At 45.1% G+C, this 12,463-nt stretch overlaps 1 long non-coding RNA gene across 1 annotated transcript in view; it reads right to left on the bottom strand.

Moving 5' to 3' along the window:
- Nucleotides 1-4,605: 4,605 nt before the first annotated feature.
- The window catches only part of LOC115644394, a 63,980-nt gene continuing 56,122 nt past the window's right edge, over nucleotides 4,606-12,463 (bottom strand). The window contains exons 2-3 of the long non-coding RNA XR_003998489.1: nucleotides 11,806-12,048; nucleotides 4,606-5,404 (exon numbers count right to left, since the gene is read on the bottom strand). This is a non-coding gene — a long non-coding RNA (uncharacterized LOC115644394). The remainder of the gene's footprint in view (nucleotides 5,405-11,805; nucleotides 12,049-12,463) is intronic.

Raw genomic sequence — 12,463 nt, 5'->3', positions numbered from 1 at the left:
TGCTCCACTGGAGCCGTGGGACCAGCGGACCCTCCGCAGGCACGCCTCCAGGAGGTCGATCAGAGCCACCTGCCGCTGATGGCCCCAGGCCCCCGGAATCCTCTGGGCGGCCCTGCAAATTGTAACAGGAAAAATATCTCCACTCCAGAATAAAATGAACTCTACACCAAAATGTCCATTGCCTTTCTTCCTTCCAAAACCCCAAGAAAACATATGGTCTCTGCACCATGACCTGAGGGGAGGATGGATAACTCAGTGTTTTGCCCATTAGCTTGCTAAACTAAAGGTTGTGAGTTCAATCCTTAAGGCAGCCACTTAGGGATCTGGGACAAAAATCAGTACTTAGTCCTGCTAGTGAAGGCAGGGAGCTGGAGTTGATAACCTTTCAGGATCCTTTTCAGTTCTAGGAGAATAGGTATGTCTCCATATATTAATTAATTAATTAATTGACTGTCAGAATAGGCTTCAGAGTAGCAGCCATCTTAGCCTGTAACCAAAAAAGAACAAGAGTACTTGTGACACCTTAGGGACTAACAAATTTTGGGCTACAGCCCACAAAAACTTATGCTCAAATAAATTTCTTAGTCTCTAAAGTGCTACAGTACTCCTGTTCTTTCTGTCAGAATAGAGAAAGTAAATTCCATGACCCTGTGCTTCCCAAGGCATTTGAAGCTTGAGGGTAGAAACCTTGGCTAGTTCTGCTGGGAACATACCCTGCCCCCAACCAAAGTAATCTGGAGACCTTACCGGATTTCCCTTCTCACTTAGCTTCCTCCTACAGAGTTCTTCTTGCAGCAGATGCTGTTGTAACAATGCTAAAGGATAAGTTGCTTTCTTATAGCACTTAGCAAGGAATTTTATTAGACAATGGAAAATAATATTATTGCTGATGCTACTCTAGCCCTCATCCTCTAGCTTCTTGCTACAGATAAAAAGAAAACAGTATGCATAACCTCAATGGGGAGATACTCCCTACTTTAATAGTGCTGGTGCTCCTGTGGTTGAGGTGTAGGAGGAGAGCCCTCCTCTTGCTTCCAGATCACTGAGATGTGGGGGGACCTTTAGTGTGGTGGGCCCAGGTGCCTTTCCTTACCTGAACTCCATTTCAGAGATGTTGGGCATGGAGAGGGCCTATGAGGTCCTCCTTAAGACTCTCTCTTCCTTGGATGACTCTCAGGCAGCTGTAGATGAACTTACCATTGAGCATGTCCAATGTATCGCTGCACGTTGCTCTTTAAAGCCACTCACTGACTCCTTGCCCTGGAATCTGGGTGAATTTGGGCAGCTGTATATGTCTGAATTCATCTTTATGGGGCCTCTTCCTGGTGAAGAAATCATCCAGGATAACAAGTAATCTCCAGGGCTATGGGCTGAGAGGTTTATGGAGATCTATGTAGACAAAAAGGGCCCTTAGATAGTAAAATAGAAGTAATTTAGTACAATGAAATAAAACAATTTTAATATAAATGTAAAATTAACTATAATTTCCCACTTACTATATCAGTGTTCTGTGCTTTTATTTGATCTCTTTGCCAGCTAAAATTTCTGAACATAAATTTGACCCACTGAACTCACTTATCTATTTAAGTTTTATTTTCTTTGATGTGGTTTATTAAATTCAGGAGAGACTGAAAAGAGGCAAATGACTTGTACAACAGGCTCTATTCTATATTTAAACTAAAAAACCACTTTAATTTCAATGTGTAAAACCCAACACTTTAATCCAATGGAGCATGGAAATAATTTGTAAATATCAACCTGGGATCTCTTTAACGAGGGGCCCAGTTCAGCAGAGCACTTAAACACAGCTGCTCTGAGCCCATGTTGCATGTGTAAGACCTGGTGTGATGGGTGTATAAACCCAGCACAAGTCAGAAAAAGTTTAATGGGCTGCTGAGGAGGCCTATTCAGCCCCACCCTGTGACACCTGAAGTAGATGCCAGGCTTTGAGGGAGAAGCTCATTGCGCTTGGAGTCTGGCTAGAAAGGAAAGCAAATCTTAAACTCTCACTGTGGTAGAGAAGGCTGGCAGGCCCCAGACACTGCTATCTACCAGGACCTTGCTGAAGAAAGGTAGGCCTGATCCAAGGTGATTGTCTAGGCTACTAGTGACTGACTTAGACTTACCCAAGGAGGGGCAGACACTCCTAGACACTCTGCAGAGTTCAGGAGGGGTGGAGAAGTTGACATTTGTGAGTGTTTATTTTGGACTTTGGGTACTTGGAAGGGGTGGAACTTTTACAGGACCTACCCAGGATAGGCTGGAGGCCAGACAGCTCAGCTGAAGAAGAGGAGGGAAGCTGCTGCCCCGTGCTACACCATAAGGGCACACAGGGAGGGAGTGTGGCTACACCTGGTTGTAGTCCCACTCTGGTAATTACAGTGGATGGGATCCACAAGGGACTTAAGCATTCCAACACTGAGTATCCCAGTTCCTAACTTTTAAGGGCCTAGGGGGAAAAAATCACAGGAACAACACTGTGATCCACAAACCAAAGTTAGGTGCCTACGCTCCCTGTACACTGAATGCAGACAGGGAGACATGCCCCTAAGAATGTGATCACAAAAGCCAGTGTTCTAGATGGTGGAGAAAGAGCGAGCATGCCACCCTCCCTGTCTGAGCTAGGTACCTAACTCTGTGGTGTTAATGCCACAGGCCAGTGGTTAGAGCACTTCCCTGGGCTGTAAGAGACTCAGGTTCAATTCCCTGCTCCCAGGTAAAGGAAGAGAAGATTTGAACAGGTGTCTCCCTCCTCTCAAGAGAGAGCTCTAACTACTGAGTAATGGGATATTGGATATGGGACTCCCTCAGACTCTCCTGTTGAAGCCATCCCACTGTGGATAGATAGATAAATAAATAGTCAGTGGGCTACTGTCAATGGGAGTGACTCTATAGTCCAGTGGTTAGGACACTCACCTGAGAGGTGGGAAACCCCAGATCCAGTCTCACTTGTTCATTATTTATCCACAGAGGAACATCTCCAACAGGAGATGCTGAGGGAGACCCAACATCAGAATAGCTCAGGGGTTGGCGCACTCTCTGGAAAGGATTTAAAGAGGGGTACCCCAACATTCCTCCTGCTTTGGTGGAGGGGGTAACTGAACCTGAGCATCCCTCATCCCCGCTGAATGCTCTAACCAGTGGGCTAACAGCTGTAGATTGCCACGTACTTTTAGAGGCAAAAGAAAAATGCAGACCTGTTATTTACCAGGCTGCACGTGGCAATAGACTGTATAGGTAAGGGATGCAAGGAGGAAATGGGTCATGATGCAAACTGCAGGCACGCACACAACTAAAATTAATTAATTTAAAGTTTTATTGGGGATAGTTACAAGGGAGGGGAGCAGCGTATGATTAGCTAATAGGGTTAATGGAACTTAAAACATACAATGGCTAAAGTATTTACTATCAAACAATATTTATAAACAAAGATGCAGTAAACAATATTTATAAACACAGATGCAGCATTTAGTAATAACCAATACTTACGAATACAAACCAACTCATAACGACAGGCAAACGTAGAAACTCTGCTTAAAACACGTGAGCTGAGAGAGGCTTCGAGGTGATCAGGCTTGGTTACGGGTGTGCACAAGGTACACAGGATTCGTTTTTCTTTCTCCTCTTCTGCCTGCACATGGCAGACTAGCCTAAAATACCCACTATGACATCATAGAAGTGTCATAGGGGACGGGGCCCCAAAACTGTGTGTGTTCGTTTCTGATTGGTACAAGCAAAGTTTACACCAAGTAGGGGAGCAGGTGCCTGAAAGTCTGGCTTCGCCCCCAAAAGGTGAGGAAATGCATGTAGTTCAGAATGCCTTTAACAGTGACTGACAAAGGAAGAGGCCAGGGCAATACCAGTATGGGCAAGTTTTAGGATGCAGACAGGAACTTATCTTAACATGCCCCCGTGCCCTGGCCGAAATAGTTTGGCCGAAAACCTAAACTTCCGAGTCCGACTCCTCATTCCCACCTACGAGGGGATGCGCTTCGGGGATGGAAGCGATGTAGGCCGAGGCAACAAACTTGTGAATGCAGGCTTTAATGAAGGCACATCCGAGACAGAGAAGAGCGAGCCCAACCAGAAGGGACACAAACAGGGATTGGAAATAGGATTTGTAGGGCGCAAGGCCAAACCAATCGAGCCATGACCAAAACTGGAAGGACTCTCGTGACTCTTTGACAGTAGAGCTCAACGTTTGCAGGTCTTTAACAATTGAGGACAAATTAGGAGAAATAGAAGGCAAAGAAACACAACATTTATCAGCAAACTTGGGATATACTTCAGCAAATTTAATACAAAATGAGGGAGATTGTAACAAATATTGAATCATTAATCTATTTTGAATACTATACTGAACAAGGGAATTTAACTGCTGATTAACTAAGGAGAGGCCTTTGGCCTTAGTATTAGCAAGCATTTCAATAGCAAGGGATTGAAACAGCACTTGATCACGTAACATTATATAACCGACAGGGTTAAAACTAACAACAGAGGAGGCGAGGGAGGAAGCTGCTGTTTGCAAACGAGTCCAAAACGAGCGGGTACCACAACGGTGTCGGTGGCTAGATGGCAAGGTATAAATATCTCCCCCCTGTAGATACAGGGTGCCAATGGTGCATATACCCCGGGGGTTGGGAGGAAGCACAGCAAATGCGACATTACCGCAAATCCAAAAATGACCAGGTCTTAAGGAAGAAATTGTGGTATGGCTCCACCTATTATTGTTCACCGAGGAAAAGCTGGATGCACGATTGATACATGCAGCCTCAGCATGATGCATATGCTGGGCATGGAACAGATACGTATGTGTTATGGAGGTATAAAAGGTTCCAAAAAGAATGTTATAATTAAGACAATAAGAACAATTAAGGGGAGGGGGGTAGGTGTAAGTAAGAGTTGGTTTAGTTAGGGAGGTATTAGCATAAGAGAAACTCCACATAGAACAATTAGAATAAGTACCCACCCAAGTAGGGGCTGGGGTTAAACTATTACCAACAAAAACCCAACAATGAGATGCTGGAACTCTAATACTATCAATTAAAGGAAAGCTATGATCACTTCGACCTGAAGCATTAAGAACTGGAAACACATAAGAATTAAATTGTGAAGAACAATTATTCCAAACACTAGAAGCAGCCCACTGCACATAGGAGGAAGAACAATTTACATTAGACAAATTAAATGAAGAAAAATTATAAACTATTGGTACAAATTGAAAGGGTAATGGATATTTAGGTGAGAACTGAGTAGAGCAAACAAGACAATCTTCTGGATTCAGCGCCGACAGGGACTGGTTTCCGCTGACCTCCTGCACCCAGTAGGCGGTGAACCATGTTTGTAGTCCACCTTCTCCTAAGGGTTCTGTGGGCAAAGATGTTGTGAGGAAGGGCAGTATAACCTGTAAAACAGAATAATAGGAGCCCTGCTCAGGGGCATTAGTTTGTTTATTAAGAACTACATTTGCTGAGTCAGTTATGATGAACTAGCTTGTTACCGGGGGTACTTGTAGCCACTAAGTAGGTGTTAGGGTACTTGCCGGCCCAGAGAATGGTGGTTTTTATAGGTTTTCGATGGCCAGAGTCTTGGGGTTCTGTAAGCCAAACCAGTCGGCCGGTGTTAAACATGTGGGGACCAAGGTGGCTTAGGTGTAGGTGAAATGTGAGGCCAGCGAGAGTAACTTTTGTTGAGTGTGATAAGTACCTGGGGTAAAAATGAGCTCCAGTTTTTAAAATCAGGGTTGGGGTTTGCTGTTCGCAACATAGTTTTAAGGACTGCGATTTTTCGCTCTACCACACCATTGCTTTGAGGATGATATTTAGTATGGATGTGAAGGGAAGCCCCCCATCCGAAAATGAGCTGTTCAATGCTTTTGCTGGTAAAGGGTGGTCCCCCATCTGCTTGGACTTCAGTGGGAGTGCCCCAGGCAGCTGCTGTTTGCTTAAGAGCCACAGCGACAGAAGCAGCATTGGTTTTATTAAGAGGAACACAAAAGGTTTGTCGAGACCCCAGATCGACAGTAACTAAGGCTTTTGGAAAACGACGAGCACCTGGCAAGGGTCCTATTAGTCAACTTGCCACGTACTACCTGGGGCAAAGTGTTCTGCAGCGTATGCAGAGCGCTCATATCGGGGACGATTCATAGTTTTTACCTGCACACACTGCAAGAAGGACTGAACAATGAGCTCGCACTGACTGCGGCTAACGTCAGGCTTTTGGTTAGAAAAGCTAGATAACAGGTCGTACAATTTTGTGGGTGGTAAGTGTCCCCATTCTTCGTGGAGCCAGTGCAACAGTGGGTCTGCCTGTACGGCGGGATTTGCCATATGAACTTGGGAGACCTCTCTCATTCTTTGATCAAGACTGGAATGCGGGGGGTTAGAGTCTGGTCGATGGGAGGGACAGTGCGTAATGAACCAAGGGTGAGAGAATTTATGAATTAGGGCAAAAATTTGGTCCCACAATTTAACAAAAGCTGAGGGAGAGGCTTGCTCAATTAAAATGTCTAAACAAAATTGAGAATCGATACCTAAAACAACTTGCTTGTTGGCAGAGTGGACATTAGCAACATGTTGGGCAGCTAAAAGAACGCCCTGCACCTCGCATTCTTGTGCGGAGCAGGAGGGGGGCAGCAACTGCACATTAAAGTGATTACATATGGAACAAAGAACTCCTGCCCTAGGGGATGGTGAGGTGCCCCCGTCAGACACAACCCAGGGATCATATTTTACTTCAATGCATAACGGTTGGTGAAGGGGGGGGGTTAAGATATTATCGCTGGGAGTTAGGGTCCATGCCTGCCAAGCTACCTCAACCTGGAAACATAGAAGCTGCCAGGTGCGAGTAGTGCCATGAAACTCGGGTGGAGGGGTACTTGTAAGTCACGGGATTAAGTGAACACGTGGTCCAGACAGGGTGCCTGGGATAGGGAGTTGGGACCAGTGACGCGCACTGGACGCAGCCAGTAGCATTTTTCCCACTAGACCATAATTGTACTGGGGTCCAGACAGGTGATGGGCCCAATTGTAAATAGCATTACCATGTTGCAGTACAGTGAACCCTACATGGTGTTTTGTAATAAACAAATTGATGTTGAGGGGTTCTTGGGAATTAAAATGGGCGAGGTGGGGGTTAGAGGCGAACCAGCCAGCTAGTTTCTCTAAGCTTTGTTGTGCTGATGCGTTCCATACTTCTCGGGAGCGTTTAGAAGAGAGAGAGCTTTGTAGGATTTCTAGGTTAAAAATTAGCTGTGCCGGAATATATTGGCGGTGATAATTAAGGAGACCTAATAGCTGCTGAAGCTCTCGTTTATTCTGTGGAGGGGCTTCTGTCCAAGGGTCTAATACACTGGCTGGGGCTTGGGTGTGAGTGGTGGGAGTGAATTGGAGTCCCAAGAATGAGAATTGCTGGTTGGCCTGCAGGTGGCTCTTTGTTTTGTTAATTTGCCACCCATCTGCTTCTAATGCATCAATTATCATTTGGGTGGTACTTTGAACTGCTTGTGGATTGGGCCCACAAATGACAATGTCATCTACATAGGTTAGCACATACACATCCTGTAGGGGTTTTACCTTTTGTAATGTGATATTGAGATGGGACGATGCAAGTGCAGGAGAATTACAGAACCCCTGTGGGCAAACTTTCCATTTATATTGGACGCCCTTAAAAGCAAAGTTTAAGATTCCTTGTGCGTCCTGGAGTGGGATTTGGTAAAACATATCTTTTAAATCAAGAGTACATGCCCACTGATTACTTGCATCCCTTAGTTGCCGCTGTATTTCGGGAATGGTGGCAGAGCTGGAACATGCGATAGGTTTTACATGGCTGTTAGCTTGTCTGTAATCAATGACAAGGCGATATTTAGAGGGATCGCCGGGCTTGGGAATACCCCAACCCATGGACAGAAATGTGGATGCAGTGACCCTTTCTATTTTTTTTTCTTCTAGAAGCTGAGTGAGCAAAGCTTCAATAAGGGGAAGCCCTTCGGATTTTGTGGGAATAGGGGGAAATTTCCATGGCTGGGAGTTAACTACTTCGGAGGTATAGGGGGAATGATCGCCTACGGTTATAGGGAGGGCTTGCAGAATTTGATCATGCAGTTTAAATTTTTTAATATCTGAGACACCTGGCAGGTTTTTTGATCCCAACAAGGCTTTTATTTTTCTTAGGTATTTTCCGTGGGCAATTTTAACCAAAACCACGGGTTTTTCTTGTACTGCATTGAGACCTTGAACAAACATAAAGGAGCCAGTAGGACAGTGGGGAACGTTGGGCTCAATAACGCTAATTTGAGCTCCAGTGTCTAATAAAAAGGAAGTGGGCGTGTCACCGTTAACTAACAGGGTGGCGTATGGGCATTCATCGGTGGGATCTTTAATTTGGGCCGGGCAGCATCCGGCCCCTATTCGTTTTTTGTCCTAACATAGTCCTCCCAATTTTTCCAGCCTAGCTGTTTGGCTACATTTTGCTGCTCTTGGTTTGACATTTTACGCAGGGCTTCTTTGGGGATCCCTTTGTTAAGAAGGAAGCCAAATAGTGCCCGTTCAGCTTTCGTTCGCTCAGGATATTTTGGGGGATTAAACTGACTTTTTGGAGGGTTTTTTGGTGGCAAATCAACTGGGAGAACAACAGGTGGGGGTGGCAGTAACAACTTATTTTACTAAGATGGGTCTGCGAACGGCCTCATGCAAGTGCAGCATGACACCGGTGTCAGCTCCAGGGGCAGCTTCTAATGCCAAATTAACCGCCTCTGCTGAGACAGGAATTTGGGTGGGATCAGTAACGCGTATAAAGGGTGTGGCCACCAATTGCTGTTGAACAGTTAAATTAAGTGGATTTTGTAGTGGATCCCACAGGGCTATGGAAGCTCCTGCGACTGCCCATATTAGATCGTGTGGAGTAACTAAGGTTCTCGGAGGGATATATAATCCTTTAAAACTGCCTTTCATTGCTAAAATGGCAGCTGCCGGGGTGGTAAGTGGCCAAATGCGATTATTTAATAAAGCGTGACCCGGGAAGCCTCGTGCCCAATTGGCCATTTTGGATAAGGTGCCGGCCTCCTCGCGGTCCACCAATTCTGCTCCATGTTCTAAGGCTAGCTGCCCAACCCAAACCATAGGTGCCTCGTCGGCTTTTCATTGCGTTTCCTTTAAAAACTCTTTAAGTTCGGCCTTAGTACGTGTTCGCAGTTCAGCAACCTGCATGGTGTTGCCTGTTTGTGCGTCTATTTTAGTTTTAGTTATTGCAATAGGCAAAGCTTCTGCTACGGTTTCAGATTCTGCAAATTCTGGGGCTGTTGGCAGAGCTGGATACAGAGGAGTTTTAGGAGCTTCATATGGGGGTGGCAAAATTTTCCGAGAGGGACTTGGGGGAGGGGTAGTGATGGGCTCTACCTTTTTTGTCTTCTTCTCATTATTACCTTTAGGAGAGCCTGGGGCTGCCTGTTTAGCTGCAAACATTGTGCCTCCATGGAGGACAGAACACAGATCAAGGGCCTTGCATATCATGCTAAACAGGATGGTGGAAACATCCTCAGATTTATATTCATCGAGTCGCAATTTTTGGGTTTTCTTAATCAAATTTAATTCTTTTATCATTTGGCATAATAATTTATGTGCCGGATCAGCAGGTATTACCCGAGGTGGGGGAATTAATTTGGAAACGGTGCCTCCAGATTTTCTAACAATGCGGCTACATTCTCTCCAAAGTTGAGAGGGATCTGCAGCACCGAGGTTTTCCACAGTCTCCGTGCACTGAGGCTGCAGGGAACAATTGGCTGGCTGACTCCTAAAGCTCGGGTGGCACCGAAGGAGGCATCCCATATCTGCCAGGGTTAATAGTACAGTATAACCTTTTAGAGTTTTGCCCAAGCCAAGAGAACAGATCCATTCTATTTTTGGATTAGTCGAATTTTGGCTAGTAAGAAGGTGAAACTGCAAATGTTGGAACTGTTCAGTTTCATTATCTGCGCGATCTACAGTGTGCCACGGGCATGGCCCAACCTCCGTGCATCCTGTTCGTGACGCCATGTAGATTGCCACGTACTTTTAGGGGCGAAAGAAAAATGCAGATCTGTTATTTACCAGGCTGCACGACAGCTATAAGATGGGACGCACCATCATTTCCTCTTGCCTTTCAGGCCATATTCTGAATGGGACTGGATCATGCTCAGAGGCTGCCTACCAGATTGGGCCCCATGCATGAGATAGGCAGCCACACTTCTATCTTTCCCTAGTTCGTGGTTTGCTCTGGGGCTTAGGTGGGAGATAGATATCTGGATGCCTGGAGCAAGGCAGGAGTAACTTAAGGTGCAGAGGGAACTTTTACCCTGAAAACTTAGGCACTGTGTGAGTTGTGGAACCTACAGGATATGATGGGAGTGTCATAAACAGATGGTTAAGGGTTAATGTCTCTTTTACCTGTAAAGGGTTAAGAAGCTCAGTAAACCTGGCTGACACCTGACCAGAGGACCAATAGGGGGACAAGATACTTTCAAATCTTGGTGGAGGGAAGTCTTTGTTTGTGCTTTTTGTTTGGTTCGTTGTTTGCTCTTGGGACTGAGAGGGACAGGACATCATTCCAGGTTCTCCAAATCTTTCTGAATCAGTCTTTCATGTTTCAAAATTGTAAGTAGTAGCCAGGCAAGGCGGATTAGTCTTATGTTTGTTTTCTCAACTTGTAAATGTGTCTTTTTGCTGGAAGGATTTTTACCTCTGTTTGCTGTAACTTTGAATCTAAGGCTAGGGGCGGGGGGTCCCTCTAGTCTATATGAATCCGAGTACCCTGTAAAGCATTTTCCATCCTGATTTTACAGAGATAACTTTTACTTTTTTTTCTTTCTTTAATTAAAAGCTTTCTTTTTAAGAACCTGATTGATTTTTTCCTTGTTTTAAAATCCAAGGGATTGAGTCTGAACTCACCAGGGATTGGTGGGGGGAAAGGAGGGAGGATGGTTAATTCCTCCTTGTTTTAAGATCCAAGGAGTTTGGATCGGTGTGAAGCCTCTCAAGGCAACCCAGGGAGGGGAAAGTCTGGGGGGAAAAGGAGGGGGATGGTTAATTTCTCCTTGTTTTAAGACCCAAGGGGTTTGGGTCTGGGTTCCCCAGGGAAGGTTTTGGGGGAACAGAAAGTGTGCCAGACACTAAATTCTGGCTGGTGGCAGCGTACCAGATTTAAGCTAGTAATTAAGCTTAAAAGTGTTCATGCAGGTCCCCACTTCTTGTACTCTAAAGTTCAAAGTGGGGGAAAAAACCTTGACAGGGAGTTTTGGGGATCACAGTAGAGCCAAAACTAGGACTTAAGGTATGTCAACACTGCACACTTCTTTTGGCATCATGTAGAGTAGATACACTATGCTCCACTAGCCCAGTGTAGATGGTGAAGCACTGCTTAGGTAAGTAGTGTAAAGATATGCCTGAACCCTTTAGGTACTTACCCAGATCTCTGCTTTCCCAACCAATGTCTTCCCTTATCTATACTGCTATTATACTGCCGGACTCTTTCCCTGCCGCCTCCCCGTGCCAGAGACTTCACTGACAAATATAGCTGCATACCCCGGTGCGGATTCAGTCCGCTTTTCACTGCGGGGTGTAGCTACTCATACCTTTCATTCCATTGTAAGGGATGTGCGGGGTAGATGTAGCCTTAGGTACTTAAACTACATTAGCACTAGTTGTCTCACTTGCCTTGACTATAAAATGCTAATTCAGATGGCCAGCTTAACAGATAATCACATCTTTATATGGCTGAACTGTTCTCTATCTAACTTGACTTGTACATGCAAAAGGCCAAATGCTGGATTACCGTGTTAATGGGTGAGGAGCCAAGCTATACCTATATAGCTTGACAATGTTCCGCACCCAAAGAACATGGCTTCATGCTGGAGGGAAGAGGTTCTCCCCTTGGCAATGGATGCAGAGCTGCACTGTAGCCACCTTGGCCGTTCTCCAGAGGCAGACTCCACTCCCACTCTGGTATCTCTGGGGATTGATGTGGAGGTGAGAGGAGGCCTTCCAAAATGTCTCTGCACATGAAACAGAATCACACCTGCTAATACAAAATTGGTTGGGTTACGCAGGAGAAAAAGAGAGAGGAATCCAGCCCTGTATGTATTGCTGCTTGAACAAAGATGCATATTATCATGAAATACTGAAGTGATTGACAATTGGGCTTTGAAAATTGAGTGATGATCCATTGACCATTCAAGGAATTAAACATATGAAGAATTTCTAAAGAAGTAAAACTCTACCCCAGACACTAAACTTGTTGCTAAAATGACAATGTAAATGAAATATTAAGCTACTCAGTTTGGGTTACAGTCTGAGGCTGTTAGAGGATATCTGTATGTTACCTGAATGCAACAAATATTTAAAAGTCTACCCTCATTTATGCCCTTGCAATTCCATAGGCTGTATGCATGCCAAATTTGAGCTTTCAGTACTGGAAAATGCATACACACAAA

Source organism: Gopherus evgoodei, chromosome 1, assembly GCF_007399415.2.
Source record: "Gopherus evgoodei ecotype Sinaloan lineage chromosome 1, rGopEvg1_v1.p, whole genome shotgun sequence".
Lineage (NCBI taxonomy): Eukaryota > Metazoa > Chordata > Testudines > Testudinidae > Gopherus > Gopherus evgoodei.
Note: the sequence above shows the minus strand (reverse complement) of the source record. Positions and strands in the feature narration are given on the sequence as shown.